Raw genomic sequence first — 18296 nt, forward strand, 5'->3', positions numbered from 1 at the left:
TATGGGATCTGACATTGACCTCTCTCCTGGTCAATAGAAAAATGAAGCCTGTTCACAGAAAACAAACAAAGAACGACTGAAGGAATACCAGCTGCAATTGTTTAGAAGAATAACTAACAAATGCTTGGCTCAGCACTATTCACCAGGAATCTTCTAAGCATCTTCTATGTACCTAGATATATTTTGGGTGTTATTGAGGAGACAAATCTTCTCTATCACATATCATAGAGGGTAATGCTTTAGATGCACGCCCTCCACCCCCACCTAATCACCCATTCTTCCCTTAGCTGTTGTGCAGTATCATGTGCCCCTCTGAGAACTTTCACCAGTAGAAGGACAGGGATACAAAAGAGGTATTGGTCCTATCCTGTCCATGCAGAGAGCTCTCCAGCACTGGGATTGAAGGTGTTGGTTTACTTTTATTTTTCCAATGTGTTGACTCAAACACACACATGCACACACACAGCTAACCCAAACCAAAATCCATTCTCAAGAACAGTGCAGTGCAAACTATAAGAAGGAAAATAATATTTGTTCATCTGCTCCATAATTTTTGGAGCACCTCTCTCATAGTAAAAGTAATGCCCTATAATACCTGTAACGCACTGTTGGCTTCCTTTTTTTTCTGTCTTCTCTCAATTTATGCTCCTTCTGGTCTCCCTGCCAGTAAGAAGAGAAAGAGGCATGGCAGAGTCCATCCTTTGTGGTTGGTCGGCATTGTTGGCTGGCAAATCCACACCCTTCCTCAATTCTCTGTCCCTGTCCACCTCTTACTATCAATTCCCAGTCACCCTTGCAAATAGGGGTGCCCAGGAGACCCCAGTTCTGACTGGTAAGATATAAACAAGTTTTACTGGTGGACTGCTGGGAATGATAGTAATCTTCCTGATAAAAGTAACAGGCACAATAAGAGAGAATATTGGCAAGGTGCCTTTCTCCTTTCCTGCCTTGAACACAGATTTGATGCCTGGAGCTTCAATAGCCATCTTGCCACCCTGAGACAAAAAAAAGCAAAAACACAAACCAAGCAGATGGAAGCCCAACAAGGGAAAGGCGAGAGGATGAAAAGACAGGAAAACCGTGAGATCTTGAGTACATTGCAGAGCTGACGGCCAACCTTGAGACTTCTTAAAAATAATGTCCTTGAAGTTTAAGGCACAGTCAATCCAGTTCTGAATTACTTAGAGTGAAAAGCTTTCTCAACTGACAGACATCTCTTAATGGCCTCTCTATGCAAAGGCCCCGCAGAAGCTTCGAAATTACTCTCCATAAATACTCCTTCAAACTAGCCAAGGGCCATCCATATCTCTATCTATAGTAAGAGAAGGACAACAGCAATCCTGTTCTATGTATATCCCATCTCCTTAACTAAGGACCTTAACCGGAAGGTGCATATTTATATTCTTTTGTCTCCTCAATAACACCCAAAATATATCTAGGTACATAGAAGATGCTTAGAAGATTCCTGGTGAATAGTGCTGAGCCAAGCATTTGTTAGTTATTCTTCTAAACAATTGCAGCTGGTATTCCTTCAGTCGTTCTTTGTTTGTTTTCTGTGAACAGGCTTCATTTTTCTATTATCTGAAATCTTCCCAAGGCAGAGTCTATGTCTATACACTTTATCTCCCCTGGGATGGCTAACACCGTACCAAGCATGGAATATGTACTCAGCACATAATTGCTGAATAGCAAGGGGGAGCATATTGGACATAATGGTTGACTTTCCAATGGAGTTCCACCTCCAGATGACAAGTCTAAGCCATTCCTGGTATTTTTTGCCTCCTTGCAGGTGTTAGTTCAAGAAGAAGCATTTGGTCCAATCCCGGCAAATGAGATGTAGTGGAAGTCTACTGGGGCTTCTGGGAAGGGTGTTCTCATTCCTGAGAGGAAGGCACAGAGGGCAGTGGTTCCTTCCTCTGCATGTTGTTGTGTCTGAACATAACAGCTGAGCCACTGCAGGCATCTTGTGACCCCAAGGGAACCAGGCTAGTGCTAAAGCTGATCCTCTTGGTGATGGAGTGGCAACGTAAAAAATACTGGAGTCCTATGAATAGATTATTTTGCTAAGAGTGGAACCCACAGTTTTAATACCCAGTTTTGTAAAATAATGGTTTTCTATATTTATTTAAAACCAGGGTGAGTCAAAGTTTCCTGCTACTTGCAACTATATGCATCATGACAGATATGGGGTGTTTTTAAATTAGATAGTGAGGAACAGACACTTCCCCAGGATGGCTTAGCCATTGGAGATATCTCAGTGCCATCTCTCTCTCCTGGGTCTCCAAGAAGTGAGGCAGTTTCATTGACAAAGGAAGAATATCATGTGTTTAGGATCAAGTAGGGGGTGAATGAGTTATGGGTCCTCAGTTGGCCAGGCCTTTTTCTGCCTGGCTCTGAATTACTCTCGGTCTGCTTGTCATTTCCAAAACCCTGCAATTGCTTGATTTGCATCTTGAAAACCTCTAATGACTTACAGAGGTGATCAGTCAACTAGAAAAACATGTTAGGACATCTCCCAAGTCCCAATTACTTAATATTTCTTGATGCTTCCAGCCTAGGTGAGTCCCAGGGCAGGGAAAATGAATGGGATCCCAATAAGGGGCCAAGAAAGTCAAAGAATGAGGTGATCTTGTCCCATAACCTTCCTTCCATAGAGCTTGGGCAATTGTGGTGGCATTAATTGGATCTGAGGCAGGAGCCTCCCAACTAAGGGACACTCCTGACTAAGTCCCTCCTGACTAAGGGACACTCCCAAAAGTCGGAGCAGGGACCTCATGGGTAATAGGCAGAGCTCTGAACTTCCCATGCCAGGATCTGAGTTTTCCCCACCCTTTGAGTGTGCTTGAGCCAAAAGCCTTCAAGCTTCAGTTTCCTCATTGGTAAAGGAGGCAGCTGCCACTCATCATTGTCCCTTCCTTTTGGGGGGACAAAAGTTCTCTGCAGCAGTGGGTATTTCTCAGTCAAGTAGTATACCTCCACTCACAAGTGATGAAGCCTGACAATGCCTGACCACCTCATTCCTTGACTTTCTTGGCCCTTTACTGAGATCCCATTCATTTGGACTCCATTTCCCCTGGGCTGCACTCACCTAGGTTGGAAGCATCAAGAAGTATAAGTAGTTGGGATTTGGGAGATGCCCTCCCAAACCAGGACACTTTAATAAAAATGTCACCCCAGTGCCGTCCGTCTTCAGGCCTCACACTCACAGTCAAGCAAAGCTGGGAAGGAGATGCAGGAAGGGTGTACATGGCTTGTCCATTGATTTCCAATCTAATACACCTCCTATAACAGAGGTTGAGGCTCGGATTTGCCTGGCCATTTGAAACAAACTTTCTGTCTCACAAAAAAACTGGTATCTGGTTTCTGAGGTGGTAGGGGAAGATATTTTGGGTTAGGAGTGGTGGAAAAATTCTTAGTTATTGAAGACTTTTAAATGGACTTGCATCTTGAAAGCTCTGTTATTTTCTATCTACTCTGAAATGGTAATATCAAACTTATGAAATATTTACTAACTTGGCTGCATAAACAACAAATCACCTCTTTTCCATTAAATATTTTTGTGAAAGATATTTTAGTAAAATACTGCAGCTTGCAATTTAATTACAATGAGTAATTAGAACTTAGAGCATAATCATTTTTGGCAAAAAGTCAGTTTTTGTTAAAATTTTAAGATAGAAAAAAGATGCATATTACGACCATAATACTGTTAGTAATTAAGATAAATGCATCAATTATTAAAGATGCAAACATGTCAAGCAAGCATAACTAATTATTTGAGCATGTTAACAGTTGTTTAATGTTAACAAGCAGTGAATTATTAAAGACCCCATGTGTCACATTCTGGACTGCATAAAATATAATGTTCTGGAACGTTTTATGATTTTCAGGTTTTCCTTAGATCTTCTCCATTGGATTAGCCATAAAGTTAAGATAACTTGCCTTCAAAATGTATTTCTAAAATAATTAGCTGTAATCAGGCTAGGAGAGGCCTCATCTCTGAGTTTGTGCAGTAGGAAAAAAATGCAGAAGACCCAGAGAGAAACTGCAGACCGAGTGCCACGTCTGCAGGGAAGATTTATGTCGTGTGGGGGAAATGTTTCCCACTAAAAGTCCTGCATAGGGGCAGAAACCGGAAGATGTGGCATTGGTGCTAAAAAGCAGGGGGAAAGCAGCGATTGCGGGGCGCTTCGTGTACATTTCCCAGATGTATATTTCTTCTTTTTTTCTATTTAGAGATACACCTTCTTGAAAACAGCACTTCACGCAATCATATAATCAAGATGCCAATTAAGACACTTGTATAAATCACATGCAAAGCAATGCTTGGATTATTTTTGACTGTCAAACCGCAAATCAACACCGGCAACATTCTCACTGGAATTCAACCAGTCCTGGGTAATTCCTTCCCCCAGACAGAGAACCGGGCCCTCAGGGGACCCATCTGTTTATGGCCCTAGAGAATGTGCGAGGAAACATCTTGTTGAGGTGCTGGAGCCCCAATCTTCTGAGCCTATTTGGCCCCTTACCCTCCACTCTTATAATTGGGAAAACGGGAGTTGCCTGAGAGCCTTATGAGACCTGAATAGGCCTCTTGAGGAAGCCAGATCTGGGCAGGAGGACAAGAAGAGCAGAAGTAGGTAGCTGTGGGGAGGGTCCGGCACCCACTGCTTCTTGAGGCCCCCCAGAGATGGCTGGTGCATGCTCACAGTCTCCCAAGATGACTGTCTTCTAAGGCCTGCTGGTGTCACCTCTGCTAAGCCTGAGGAAGCTCACTCTTCCCTTGGGCACAGAGAGTGTGCCACCTTTCCATTGTCAGCTCAGTGTCAATGTAGCTACAGTCAGCCCTTCTTCACAGAGCTCTTTCCAAATGCTCATTCCTCTTCAAGGCATAGAGGGCTTAGCAAGGAAAAGTCAGCTGTACACCCTGCTCACAGGAGAATTGTTACCTTTTGGGGTGAAAAGCCTCACTGAAAAGAAAAGTCAAACAAAAAGAGAAGCAATGAGACAATGCTGATACTTCCACTAAAAAAGAATCAGCTCAAGATTTCTCTCCATTCATCCTCCTACACATCCAAGCAGCCAGCCTCTCAACATTTACTGCACATGGTCTGTTCCTGACACCATTCCAGGTGTAGAGGATAGGAGGAGCCTCCTGGGAAGATGACGCTGTGCTTACCCATAAGAATCCAGAGTCTGATAGTAACCACAAACCCAACTGGAAGCCAGTTACAAATCTCATTGAAAGGGGGGCTTGTGGTGTCAGCACCCTGGGAAGACAGGTTAAAGGGATAACCAGGGAAAGGTGGGCAGTCAAAGAAGGCATGTAGAAGTAGAAGAGGCACCTTCACTTCCCTTTAACTGGTGCAGGAGTGCTGAAATTAGCTTTGAAGAGGTGGAGCACTTCTGCAGCCAGCCTTTTGCCCCATCACTGAGACCAAAGGGTCTCTCCTTGGGAAGTACCTCCTTCACTTCCAACAGTTGCCTTTGCAAAGGCCTTTGGCCCTAAGCACCCCTGACTACTTCCTATCACGAACCAAGCTAGTTGGTAAGTATAGACCACACCGACATATGCCCAGTTCTTCCTCCACCTCCAGCCCCAATGTGGAGAAGAATTCTAAGACCAACCCTTGGAACCCCAATCCCCTCCTCATTCCCCAACACAGGCCAGGGATGAATCCTAGCAGATGTCTATTCATAATTTTGTATACTTTACCTTAGAAGGCTCCCCAAATAATTGAAGATTCAGGCTCCCAAGCCGGGACCTGTGACCTCAGAGTGGTCCAGCCTGCCCTTTCCTCTCCTAAATCCTTATGCAGGCACCTAAAGATCAGGCCTTGAAGAGATTAATTTGTCTAGTCATCTGCTCTCTTGGCCAAGGAATGTAAAGGACACAAAGTAAGTCATTTGGACTGGAAGGCCCTACGCTGGGTGGACCTGTCATACTGCACCTCGCCTTGTGGGGGAAGCAGAGGCGTTGCCAGAGCTGGGGAGGAGAATTCATACTGGGAGGTAGATAGTTCAGGCTGAGCCTAAACTGAGGTGGTTTGTAGGGCTTGAATCCCCCCTTCTTGAGTCCTGCCCTCAGCAGGGGTCTCTAATTGTCTGACTGATTTCCATGGAGACACAGAGGCCAGGAAGAGAAAGCTCTACACTGGACTTCCTGGGTTACATTGTGTCTGGTCTGAATTTCCTAAGCCCTATGGAGGGCTGGATATTCTTCTTGTTTTTCATCAGAATTCAGGTGACTCTGGCTGTGGGAAATGGAGCCCCACTGGGAGCCTCTGGGCTTGGTAAGTCTGGACATAGTGTCTCAATAGGGGACCTCCCAGAAAGCTACGAGGACCACATTGCAGCAGGGCGGGAAGATGCAGAAGACCCTGCATTTCTCAGGAAAGAAGAGAGAGCATCAGTGTCAAAGAGGCCTGGATGGGTGGGGACCTGTCCTCAGTGAGACACACTGCAGTGGGCCACTGAAAGGGCTCCCTTCATTCTCCCAGTCACAGGGAGACCACGTGCTTCTGGCCAATGGAATATGAGTGGGGGGGTGGGGAATAGGCATCTCTGGGCACAGCTTTGAGGACAGCAGTGGTTCTCCTCCATGTTCTTCACCTCCCCACCAGCTGCAGGCAGGAAGGGACAAAACCCCAGAGGACGGAAGAGTCACAAGGTGGAAGGAGCAAAAAGTCCCACCAACCTGTGCACCCTAGGCTGCTGTGAAGGTGTAAAACAAACTTCCATTGTGTTTGTGTCATTACATTTGGGGTCTGTACTTTACAGAATTTAATCCCCTGTAACTAATACAGCAAGTCATCAAAATGTGCGTTTCAATGTCATTGGGATGAGATCATGGATTTGGGGTTATTTTTAATTTGGGAAAGAGTATACCCTGAGAGGCCCTTTTGCCTGCACTGTGCCATCCAGTCCATCCTTGTCACAGCTAAAGCTGACACCACATGCCCCCCGATCCCTTCTAGCATCATCTTCACTGATGCTTCTTGGTAGAGAAGATTTTCCCTTCTTTCAGCTGCCACTGGTGGCAACTCTAGGTAAAAAAAAAGCAAATCCTAGCTCAGTTCAAGGAAGCTCCAGCAAAGCTGGCACTTCTCCACTATTGTTTTTATGCACCATTTATTAAAAACCAGAACAGGCTCTCTGCCGGAGTTCATGGTCACCGAAACACTGAGAGCGTGGTACTCCTTGGGCAGGACAGAAAAAGTGCGAGAGCCTTCCACCGAGTTCTAAATCCCGGAACTCCTGGCGTTCCAGATCCTGAAATTGTGGCTCTCCCGGCTCAAGCTTGAGCACTCAGAGCGGAATGAGAGTGTAGTGCTGGCGCTGGGCCAAATGCATTCCTTCATGTGTCAGCTCTGAATCTCTTCATATGTTAGGGTGAGCTGCGTGTACACTAGTTTCTTCACTTCCAAGGCAGTTTCACCATCTGTTTCTATTATGGGAGTTTATGGCACAGAATACCTCAGACACCAGAGCCTCCATTTTTTTCCTGGTGTGCAGTTACAGCACTTTATGAACAGAATGATTAAAAGGTAGGGGCCTCCTTAATTTTTTCCCATTTTTCTTGACACATTGTGGAATGCAGAAGGATTTTTACAGTTCATTTTATGAAGATGAAGAGTGATTTGAAAGAAAATTAAGAAATTATCGGGGAATGTAAATGTGGCTGCAACTCAGCTTTTAAAAATCCTTTAAGCTCATCATGATTAAGTGGATTTTTCATATTGTTTCCTAACTGAATGTACTTAAGAAGGTGAAATTCAACCATATTCTGAAACTTGCAAGTATTCCGGAATTTGAGATCACAGAGACTCCTGTCTTTCTGTATTTGAAAACCAAATTAAGATGGCTATACTCGGAAGCTTTTAGCCAAAAGATTTTTAGGTACATTCTGCATCACACACACAGGGATGATAAAACTGTAGAGCCTTTAAGGCAAAACATGAAAGTGCTGAAATCCCACATAAAACCTCACACATCTCAGGGTCTTCCGTGAGCATGAAATATGCCCACTTCACACACTCACACACATTTTTCTGTGTTCCAAATAATCCGATACTTCCTACACAGCAGTTACAGGACAGTGTTCACTCCAGAATTTTCTTTTTTTTTTTTCTTCTCATGGAAACAGTTGTGTGTCCTCAGAGGACATTAAAATGGCTAACGATAACCTGAGACACCTTTGAGAGAGAATATGACAGTACAAGAAAGCCACTTGCCTAAGGAAATGACGAATAGATAAAATTCCTAAGAAATCTCCTCTTTGTCTATGGGAGGACCTTTACATGGGGAACAAATGGGATTTGAATCAAAACGTCTTCATTTATGGTCAAGACAGGACCCCATTTTCATGTTGTCCGGTAAATTTCTTTCTTCCAGGAAAATGATGGCCAAGAAGGCAAAGGTCCAGATTCTCCCAGGCCCCCTAGTTCCTGATACTTTCTCAGTGATTTTCTTTATTAAACCCCTGGCATGGAAAAATAAATCCTAACCCTACACTATCACAGCTGATGCCAGCTTTGCTGTTAGAAAAAAAAAAGGGAGAGGATGGGTGGGGGGATTTGGTAAAGGTGAGTGGATATATAGGCAAAGGAAGGATCCCTTGGGTCTCAGGAGTTCTGCCATGTGGCAAAGTGTCCATGCCATCAATGGTTCCAGCAGCTCAGAGTAAGAACAGGAGCTCAGGTGTGTAGGTGAAGGATTCAGAGCAGCCCACGAGGAATCCATTCTCCCTCAACACTTCTGCCTGGTGACTGGAAGAGAACCCACCACCTAACTTCTGTCCCCCAATCCCCTTCTTTGAAAGGGCTTACTTTTGAGGCCTGCTCCCCAATCCAAGCTGTGATTGCCAGAGGCCCTTCCAGCAACCTTCACCCTCATTGTGCCCACAGGCAGAACTGGGTCTCCTGCTGTTCCAAGCCTTTGGTGGGCGTGGGATGAGGCCCAAAAATGGAGAGTCCACCAGGGGACTTTCACTGATGGAATACAAGTTCTATTCAAAAGTAGCATGTAGAGACACAGCAGGAGTCCATTCTCAGTGAGCAAAGGAACACTGGTTTCTGCAGAAGAGCTTCTGCTCTAAGGGTATTTATTTTCCTTTTTTTTTTTTCAGCAGGAACCCCTCTAACAGCAGATGAAGTTTAAAACAAAACAATGTCCTTGAGAACCGAGAAGCAAACATGAGCACATAGCTCTTTATTGATCACTGATGAACTCTTCAGCCACAACTCACAGTGAGAGGAAATGAGAAAAACAGCCGCCTTATACTTCCTGAGCCACAAAGTGATGCTCTGGCCAAAAACCAGTGGATCAGAACACAACAAATATTGCATGGGGTAGTACTAGACACGTTCTGGCCCCCGTCATCACCAATACTCATTTCCAAGAAGCTGCTCAGAATCTTATGCCCTCTTCATAATGCAGAGCCTAGGCCTGCCTTGGCACTCACTTCTTCCAAGCTTGACTGTCATTTGATTGATCTTTTGATTCTGATGAGTTGTGGGTTTCTCCTGGATAATGAAACTGGCCAGAGAGGAGAGCAAGCCTTTCATAGCAGACCTTTGGTCCATCCTAAAGAACAGCAGTTAAGGCTACAGGTGCACATTAGGGCAAAGAATTCAAAATGTCTCAACTGTATTACACTGTCCCGTGGGGTACATGAGAGCCCTCAGTAGTTACCCAATATCATGACTCTACACCTTTCCATTCAAGGCACACTTCCCAGAACTGGAATTATCCTTAGACCCCATAAAGGGATTAAATTGCATCAAAAGAATTTGCTCTCTCTACCTTGCCCTCCTGCAGTTTGACTCCTGGGGCTGAGTGAAAGATTTTACTCGATGTTTTCATGTGCTCCAGGAAGCAGATGGTCTTTGTTTTATCAGTAGCATTATTCTAGTCATGATTTAGTGGCCCTCTGTGAAATGAAGTATTGGGGACCCACTAAGAAGTTGAAACTCACTGGGTGTCAACTGATTCACCCTGCCCAGGAGTGCATTGGTGAGGTGAGGTGTCGCATTACTGCTGTACCCGTCTCAGAAGGAAGAATTCTAATTTGCCTCCTTCGTGACTCTGCTGAGTTCTCAGGATGCAGGGCAAATGACCACAGAGAAGTGGCTTTGGCTGGTGTCAGCAAGCTCTGGGAACCCTGTGTCCAACAAAGCATCATCATTCCTACCCCCGCCCCTGCCCCCACCACATCCCAGCAGACCCTATCTTTCTCTCCAACTGAAACAAGTTCTCAGAGGATGGCGTTGTGTCAGAGCAAACTTTTAAAACCCTTATCTTTGTACAGTGCCAGACAAACAATAGGTACTTAATAGATGTGTGAGAAACAGATTTGTATCATACTTGAATATTTTTTATTCTTTTTTTATGGACAATGTCAACACACAATAAAGAGAATAATATAATGAGCTACCATTTACTTATCATGGTGCTCCAACAATTACTGTGGCCACAATGACTTCATCTATTGCCTTTCTCCACTCCCTGCCCCCATCTGACTATCACCAAGGTGAACTATTGTGACATACATGAATCCCAGCTATCATACGCTTCCATCAATAAATATTTCAGCATGTATCTCTAAGAGATAACATTCTCAGGCCTAAAAAATAAGCATAATGTCTTTTTCCATCATTTCTTCCTTAATGGGTATGATTGCACTCTTAGAGTTTCCCACAGCCAGTCCCTTGGCAACTGGGCCATGACTTCTAGCCCTCTGATGAGGAAAACCTCAGTTGCTCTATTCTTCACTTCTAAGCCAAAGGTAGGGAACATGGCTCGGAGGTTCAGGGACACTGGAGTGGGTAAAGATTTTGCAAGCCCATCAGCTACCATAAAAATGAGAATAATTCCTTAACATCATCAAATATCCAGTGTCTAGATTTCCTCTTGTTATTTTTTTAGTTGTTGAAGAAACCAGATTTTCTAATTTGGAGACTTCCCCTCATTCTGGATTTTATTGGTTGCATTACCATCGTTTCCTTTAACATGTCTCCCTCTCTCCCATATTTTCTGTAAGCTGGTACTTAGATCTAGAAGCTCCACATGATTCAGGTTTGGTTTCCTGGCAAGATCTAGAGCCCTTGCATACTTTCATCAGGAAACAGCTGATGTCTGGTTGTTTCTTTTCCTGTGGTATTAATGGCCATTAATAATCATTTCCTGAATCCATTTTCTTCAGGGGTTGGGAATTCTATCATCCTTTCTTCCCTCATTGACTGCAGTACTTCTGTGAAGGGTAATTTTCTCTTAACTATTTGGTCAGTCTGAAGTACAGTTCTTATAGGACATACAAGTTATAGGAAAGGCTGTCTTTTCCTTGATTTTCCCGTTTTCTGAATAATAAGTGGGTTCTCTGGCTTCCAAAAGTGACCATTAAGATTTTTGTTTGTTTAATTTCTTTTAAGTATTACTCTGAACTAATGGATTTTGGCATGTTTGGTTATTTCAATTTGTTGCAGTCATTATTCATATTTATATACCCTGGGCAGAGGAATTTGTCACATCTCTGGGCAGCAGACATATCAGATTAGCTTCTGTGTCCTTTAGATATGACTCCAGTCATCTGACAGCTTTCTTGCTTGCTTGTATGACCTGTGTTCCAGGCTCATATTGTACATTTTTTGTCCTCCATTTGGGATCAGTTAGTTCTCCTGGTTTCTTTTGCTGAGATATGGTATTTAGAAACCACAATCTAGTGATAGGGCTTCTCGGCACTACTGGGTTGTTTGCTATTTCCAGCCTGTTCAGTGAGCAAATGGGAAATAACTCCCCTTCCCAGGAAAAAATAGGTCACAAATTCAAATTGGCACTCTCAATTCAAATTTAGATTTTAATTCTGATTTTATTTTTATACCTCTTTCCTCATATGCTAACAATCTTTGATCTTAATGACATTTACATAATTACTCCTTTGCTTTATCCTAATGCATCCATGTGAGAGAATTTCAGAATAACAATACTGATATTATTATTAACAATATGATGCCAAAAACAATGCTTTGCAGTTCTTTCTTGCCCGTAGGATACAACCCATGATGGAATCTATTTTAAAGTCACCTAAAATAAATTGTCTCTGTAAGCTACATAGCCATTGATAGACATTCAGTTTCATCTGTTTCATTTTGCTTTTGATTTTTGGAGACGCTTTTTTGTCATTTTGAATTAATTGCATTTGATGATTATGTAAAATATTTACTTGTTTCCAAAATTGAATTTTAAAACAAGGTATATTCAGACAAGTCTAGCTTCTATCTCTCTCCCACTCTTTTTTCCTCCTTCCTTTTATAACCATGTTTATGGCTTATAATTTCACTTATTTATATGCAATATATCTTGGTACCCCCTTCTCCTTAAGTAAACAGTAAACAGCAGCAATTAAACACAGATTTTTCTCTATTGCACTTTGTTTCACAAAACTATATATCATGGCAATTGCTCCATCACAGCATGTAAACATAGGCCTCACTCTTTTAAAGCTGCAGAGTCTTCCCTCTTGGTATCACCCTCATTCTTAAATTCCAAGAGAGCCATCTAGAGTGAAGGGTTACAAATCAATTCATGAAGTGGTTGCATATAGTCTCAGTGAAGTTAGACGGGGAGAGCTGAAACAAGCCTGGACTCAAGTTGCAGCAATCATTGTAGAAGCACCAGTAGGAATCGTAGCACAGGAATAAGAATAGCTGCTATTGCTATCCCACGCCAGTGACTTCCTTGGTGCCCAGAACAGAGCTAAGCACTTTGAGTCTACTGCTTCATTTCATTGGATTTCCCGCAACATTGTAAATGAGTCATGAGAAACCTTCCTTCTTCCACATGGAAAAACCAGCCTCTGGACACAGTCCGGGGCAGTTCATGTTCATGTGTCCTTCCTTCAGTGATACCTAACACATTCAATCCTTCCCAAGTATTTCTGTAGACTTGTCTTTTGAATCTTAAGCCAGGATTTTACTAGAATTTAAGACCCCTCCTAAAATTCTGGAAAGCAGATCTCTATGAATGCTTGGAAAACTCCAAGGACCAACAAAATTCCTAACTGAAGGCACTTAACACAAAATGGCCCTTGCTGAGTGATGAGCGCAAGTTAGAGTATCATTGACAAACAGGTGCTGATAAGCTTGGGCAAGGTCAAGTTTCGCAAAAGATTTTCCCTCAGCATGCTCAGCCAGGAGTTGATGGGTTGCAGCCGTTGAGCCTGAGCTATTCTGTGCTTTCAACCTTCCATGCGCCCTTTCTGTGAAACGTTCTGGTCTGTTAATGTGACCCACTGGGCATGTGAGACCATTTGATGTGAATCTGTTTGATTAGACATTTCCCGTGTTCTCTGCATTTTTCCACATAAAGGTAAAGTCATGGTTTCAATGCAAATGGGTTTCTATAGACAATTTTCAGCTATGGATAGTACTGATGGCGTAAGCCTTTGGACTCTAATCTCTGGAAGTGGAGAGAGTGAAGGGAAGTGACTCCCTGCTGCGGTCCCACTGCACAGTTAAAGCCAAGCCATTGCTGCTGTCTTTAAAAATGCACCAGGATACTGCAGTTTCGGAAAAAGACTTTTGGAGACAATACTCTAAGCAGTCCCTCTTGACTAGTGGAGTCAGTTCCCACTCACACTCTCAATCTCTAGTGGTCACCAGCCTTGCCAACCCCTGAGATATTTGCTCTATTCCTGCTTGGCAGGGCCTTTCAATGTGTGAATTCTGGGAAGAAGGTCACAGACATCAATTTCTTCAGAATGCACCACTTGGCCATCACCATCAACCATGGGTTTGCTGATGCCTCAGGGGTGGTGGCCCATACAGCTGTAGTCAAGGTAAGCTCAGAGGTAGATTGGCAGAGACTGAAGTGCTTTAACTCTTCTTTTTAACTCTTGCCTTGGTCACCAAGGGGTCATATTTGGAGCAAGTATGCAGGTATAAATTGTACAGTGTAAAGGCTTTCAATCGCAATCCTTGGGCTGGCTCCACTACTACTCAGGAACGGTACAAGCACAGACACAAGGCAACAATGAGAATCTCATACCACGTGGCTACTGGTTGATGTAGTATCAAACTGTAGTGACACAGGACAACAGTGCAACCTTTCAGAGTTGCAACAAGGACATTATTGCAACTCAAACCATCTGACCCAAACCCCATGGTATGCTTGCAAGTGGGGCAAGAGGGCAGTGTGTTCAGAGGGTGAACTGTGGTTCAAAGCCTGCTCTGCCATTTCCTATCTGAGATGGAAAAGGCCACCCAACTTCCTTAAGCCCCAGGTGTATAGTGGAGATGACAGTTCTAGTACCCACCTCACAGGGAAGTCAGGGAGCTCACAGAGTACCTATCAGATGATCAGAGCACCTTAAACACTGATGATCTCCATGTGCCTGGATCTAGGGGTTTTGTTCCTTTGGGCTATTACACTACATAGGCCCCAGGAGTTCAGGATGGGGGTGGCCCAGAACACCTTTTATTCCCATAAAGGGCTGATGCAGAAGGACTTCTCTGCCCTTGCCTATGACATTTCTAGGACAATGGTAGCTTACCATATCCCCACCCACATCAAATCCCAAGTAGACCAAGTTTTGTGTAAAAAAAATTTATCTCCATCTTCTGTCAAAACACATCACATTTTCTCTGGGGAGCAAGACACTAAGACTCATTTAGTTAAAGGAAATTATATTAAAATTAGGACCTGAGACTTAGTCCAATATTACTAAATGCACCTCCCTTCCTATGAGTCACAAAACATGGGTGAGAACAGCCATTTCAATCCCAGTCCCTGCTGTGTCCCTGTGCATCACTCTTCGGTGAATAAAGTCAACAGAGACCTAATTTTAATTTATGGGGGTGTTATGTATAAGAATCAAATCTTATAGGATTCTCCTTTATCCCTAGCTAAAGGACAAAATGCACAGTCTTCAAATGTCTTGCTAGTAAAGCACGGCCAAGAAAATGAACCCAAACATGGAATGAGATCAACAACAAAAAGCAAAGATGAAAGCTCAGGTATAATTTATATCTCAGATTTTGGAACAAATTCAAGGATTTTATTCGTATTGATACTCTACTTCAGTAATGGAACTACAGAGCCTTTTCAGCTCTGTATGCACAGACTGAAAATCTGTACCAAAATCTCACCTAGACCAGATCTTCCAACTAGCTGATTTATGTTTCTGTCAGGCAAGACACAAGCTGTCATTTCCAGTTTTCTGATGGGAATGGAAAGCATGCTGGTTTTGGGATTAGCTGTCCCCCACTGGTGGGTGACAGTTTTTCACCTCCTCTGTTTTGCATGAATTAGTCACAAAGCTCCCCTCCTTGGGTTTTATCTATCTAGCTTGTGTGTCCCATGCTGAGAAAGACAACCCAGATGTCAGAGTCCAAACAGTTAAATCGCTCCCCCATCCTTCCAGCTCTCACCCCCACGCCCCTCCCAGCCCAGCTCCTCTGCTCTCCCAGAGCTGGCTTCCTGTGATTTATGGAAGGCTCCATCCCTGAAGGGAACTGACAGTCACTCTCATTTTCTTGTGTTTCCCCCCTCATGACCAAGGTCACAAGCGAGGGGACCCCTTCAACTTTTCTCCACCCGTCCTCCTCCACCCTTACTCCAGCGCGGCCTCATGAATCATTCCGTCTTCACATTGAACTCCTGACGCTTCCCTAGCACCAAACTGCCCGACTTCCGCAATTTTTCTTCATTCTCACTAACAATTTGGTAATGAAATATTGATTTTTAGTTAGATTCAAATAGATGTTATTAAGTTTGCATTGATAAATCGTTCCCTTTCTCGGGCTGGAAGTACCTCAGTCAAATTCTAACTGCGCTTTCATACCTGGTGATGTATTAATCTGACATGTCTGTCAGGCAGGCTGCCGGGGCCAGGGCTGGGGTGCCAGCCTAATTGCTGTCACCTCACATGGAGGGTATAATTCTAGCTGGTGTGCTGTAAGAATTTTTAGCCCTAGGACCCAACCCCATAGACATGTCCTCTGGGGCTCCTACTTTTTAGGCTGTACCATTTCCCCCACGGAGGTTGGTCTCATCTGAGAGGAAGAGGCAGCCCATTTAAATTTGATTTTCCCCCAGGCCTTTGGTTAATTAAATATATTACATTTTAGGCCATAATATGGAATAGTGATCTGGATGACAAGAGTGGACCCTTGTCTTCCTAAAAATTTTGATGCAATCATGAACATCTACAGAAAAGGTCACCTGCCAAAGCATGCTAGAGCTTTGAATGAGGCAGCAAGGTTGAGTCTACCATAGCTATGGCTGCTCAGCTTCAGCCAGGGGACCTTCTGGACATGGGAGCATGGATGAGAAACCAAGATTCCACTGGCTCAGCATTCACTCATTTTGCTGTTTTCCATGTCCCTGCCCCAACTGTCCTTGGCTCATCATTCCTTCTCCTGCAAATCTCATTCAAGTCCATCACTCCCTCCTAGAACACAAGAAAGTCAATGAAATACATAAATCACCAAGGCTCCCTGGCCCCTAAAAACTTCCCCATAGACACTGCTGGGGCATTTGTCATTTCACTGAGGTGGGGATCCCTGTGTCCCTCCTTCCTCCTCTAGTAAGGGCTTCATCCTTCTCCATTGGATGTTGGCCCAAGGCAGTCATTGTATTCAAGCTGGGCTATTCATCCTACTTCTCCATCCTGGTGTCAGTCCCTGCACTGGAGAGTGTGCACGAGACTTGAGCTAGGCCACCCAGAGTTCCAGGATAGCTTAAAATTGGACCAAGGGAAAAATCCTCTTTTCTCTTGTAAGAAAATAAGGACATGGGACCAGAAATGCTAGGAGACACATTCCTTACCCCCTATGATTAGAAAGCTGGGCTGCGGTGCTAAAGAGTCAGGCTGTCCATGAATCTCAAGCAACACCTTCTCTTTCCCAGTGTTTGAACACTGAGTTTGACTTGGGCTCCTCTCACTTGCATTCAAGCCCTTGGATTTTCCCCCAAAACTTTCTTCTCCCCTGGCCAATTAGTCTGCCCAAAGAAGACCTTAACATCTGGCCCTTGGTCACAAAACTCCAGCACAGAAGCCCATCATTCAAGTTCAGTCCAACATTTATGCTTCTCCGAACTTTTCTCAACCCACCATTCCTCACACACAGCAGACGCCTGACTCAAGGTGTCCCCATGTTTCTGTCATTTCTCCAATTCTGTACATTTTTTTCAGCTGTTCTCTGTTCCTAAACTGGCTCCCTTCTTCTCTACAAGACTAATCCCTCTCCTATCTCCAGCCGCCTTCCCTAATCCCCACATGTTCAGGACAGATAGCTTAATATAAACATGTGCTCTATTAAGTTATCATTCATTCATTCATTCATTCCCCAGTTGTCAATGCCCTACCCATTCATACCCTACCCATTCAAAAGGGGCAGAATTAAATACTACCTCCTCCTCTGAGCCTCCTCAGTTTCCTTCCGTCAGGATTAATCTCTCACTTCTCTGTGTTCCCACACCAGATTGCTCTCAACTTCTAATTAGCATGTATTAATTAACGTGTACATTTGTATGCACTCCTTTAACAAGTTTTGAGTCTCTACTTCCTTAGATCAGAGGTAGTTCTTTGTGCGTCTGTTTCCCACTCTTAACTGTAAGCTCCTAAAGAGAAAAAATATATATATATTGTTTCCTCACCACCTAGAACATCACTTACAAATAGCTCAGTACTGTTTGTTGAATTGAATTGAAATGGACAGATGAGAATGTGATGGACTACCTTTGAGCCTTGGCTATTTGTCCAGATACCAGTTGCAAGTGACAATAATATGCAAAAGCAAACTAGTCTAAGCAATAAAGGAGAATCTATAGGCTCACATAAGGGACTAGCTCGGCTGGACCCCTGAGACCAAACAATGTCAGTTGACTGTGTGTCTTTCCTTCTTGGCATTGGTTCTGTTCTCAGGTAGGCCTTCACCTCATGGTACCAAGATGGCTGCCAGAGGTTCCAGGCTTATATACTTTCAACAACTGGAGGGGAGGTAACTTCTCCCTTTAAAGGGTCCCCCTCACAAGACCTATATGCTCTGATTGTCTTGGCTGAGGTCATGCAGTCATCCCACTGAAGACATGGACTGAAAGAAAGACGAGGGGATTTCCCAAAGTTAACCAGGGTACCCATACCTGAAGAAGGGTATGGTCATTGGGCAGTTGAACTCAGCCCCTCCTTGCAGACACTGACTTCATGCACACAAGGTGTGCACTCACTCTGTACCCTCTCAGTGCCCTTTACAGAGCATTGTCACTTCCTTGTATGAGAACAGGCACACTTGTAGAATATA

General features: G+C 43.8%; 1 long non-coding RNA gene across 1 annotated transcript; it reads left to right on the forward strand.

Annotated features, from left to right (window-relative positions):
- The first annotated feature begins 10605 nt into the window (after positions 1–10605).
- Positions 10606–15000, forward strand: LOC143660261 (uncharacterized). The gene is made up of 3 exons (XR_013163902.1): positions 10606–10783; positions 13699–13831; positions 14898–15000. It is a non-coding gene; the product is annotated as an uncharacterized LOC143660261 (long non-coding RNA).
- Positions 15001–18296: the final 3296 nt, after the last annotated feature.

This window comes from Tamandua tetradactyla, chromosome 16 (assembly GCF_023851605.1).
Source record: "Tamandua tetradactyla isolate mTamTet1 chromosome 16, mTamTet1.pri, whole genome shotgun sequence".
Lineage (NCBI taxonomy): Eukaryota > Metazoa > Chordata > Mammalia > Pilosa > Myrmecophagidae > Tamandua > Tamandua tetradactyla.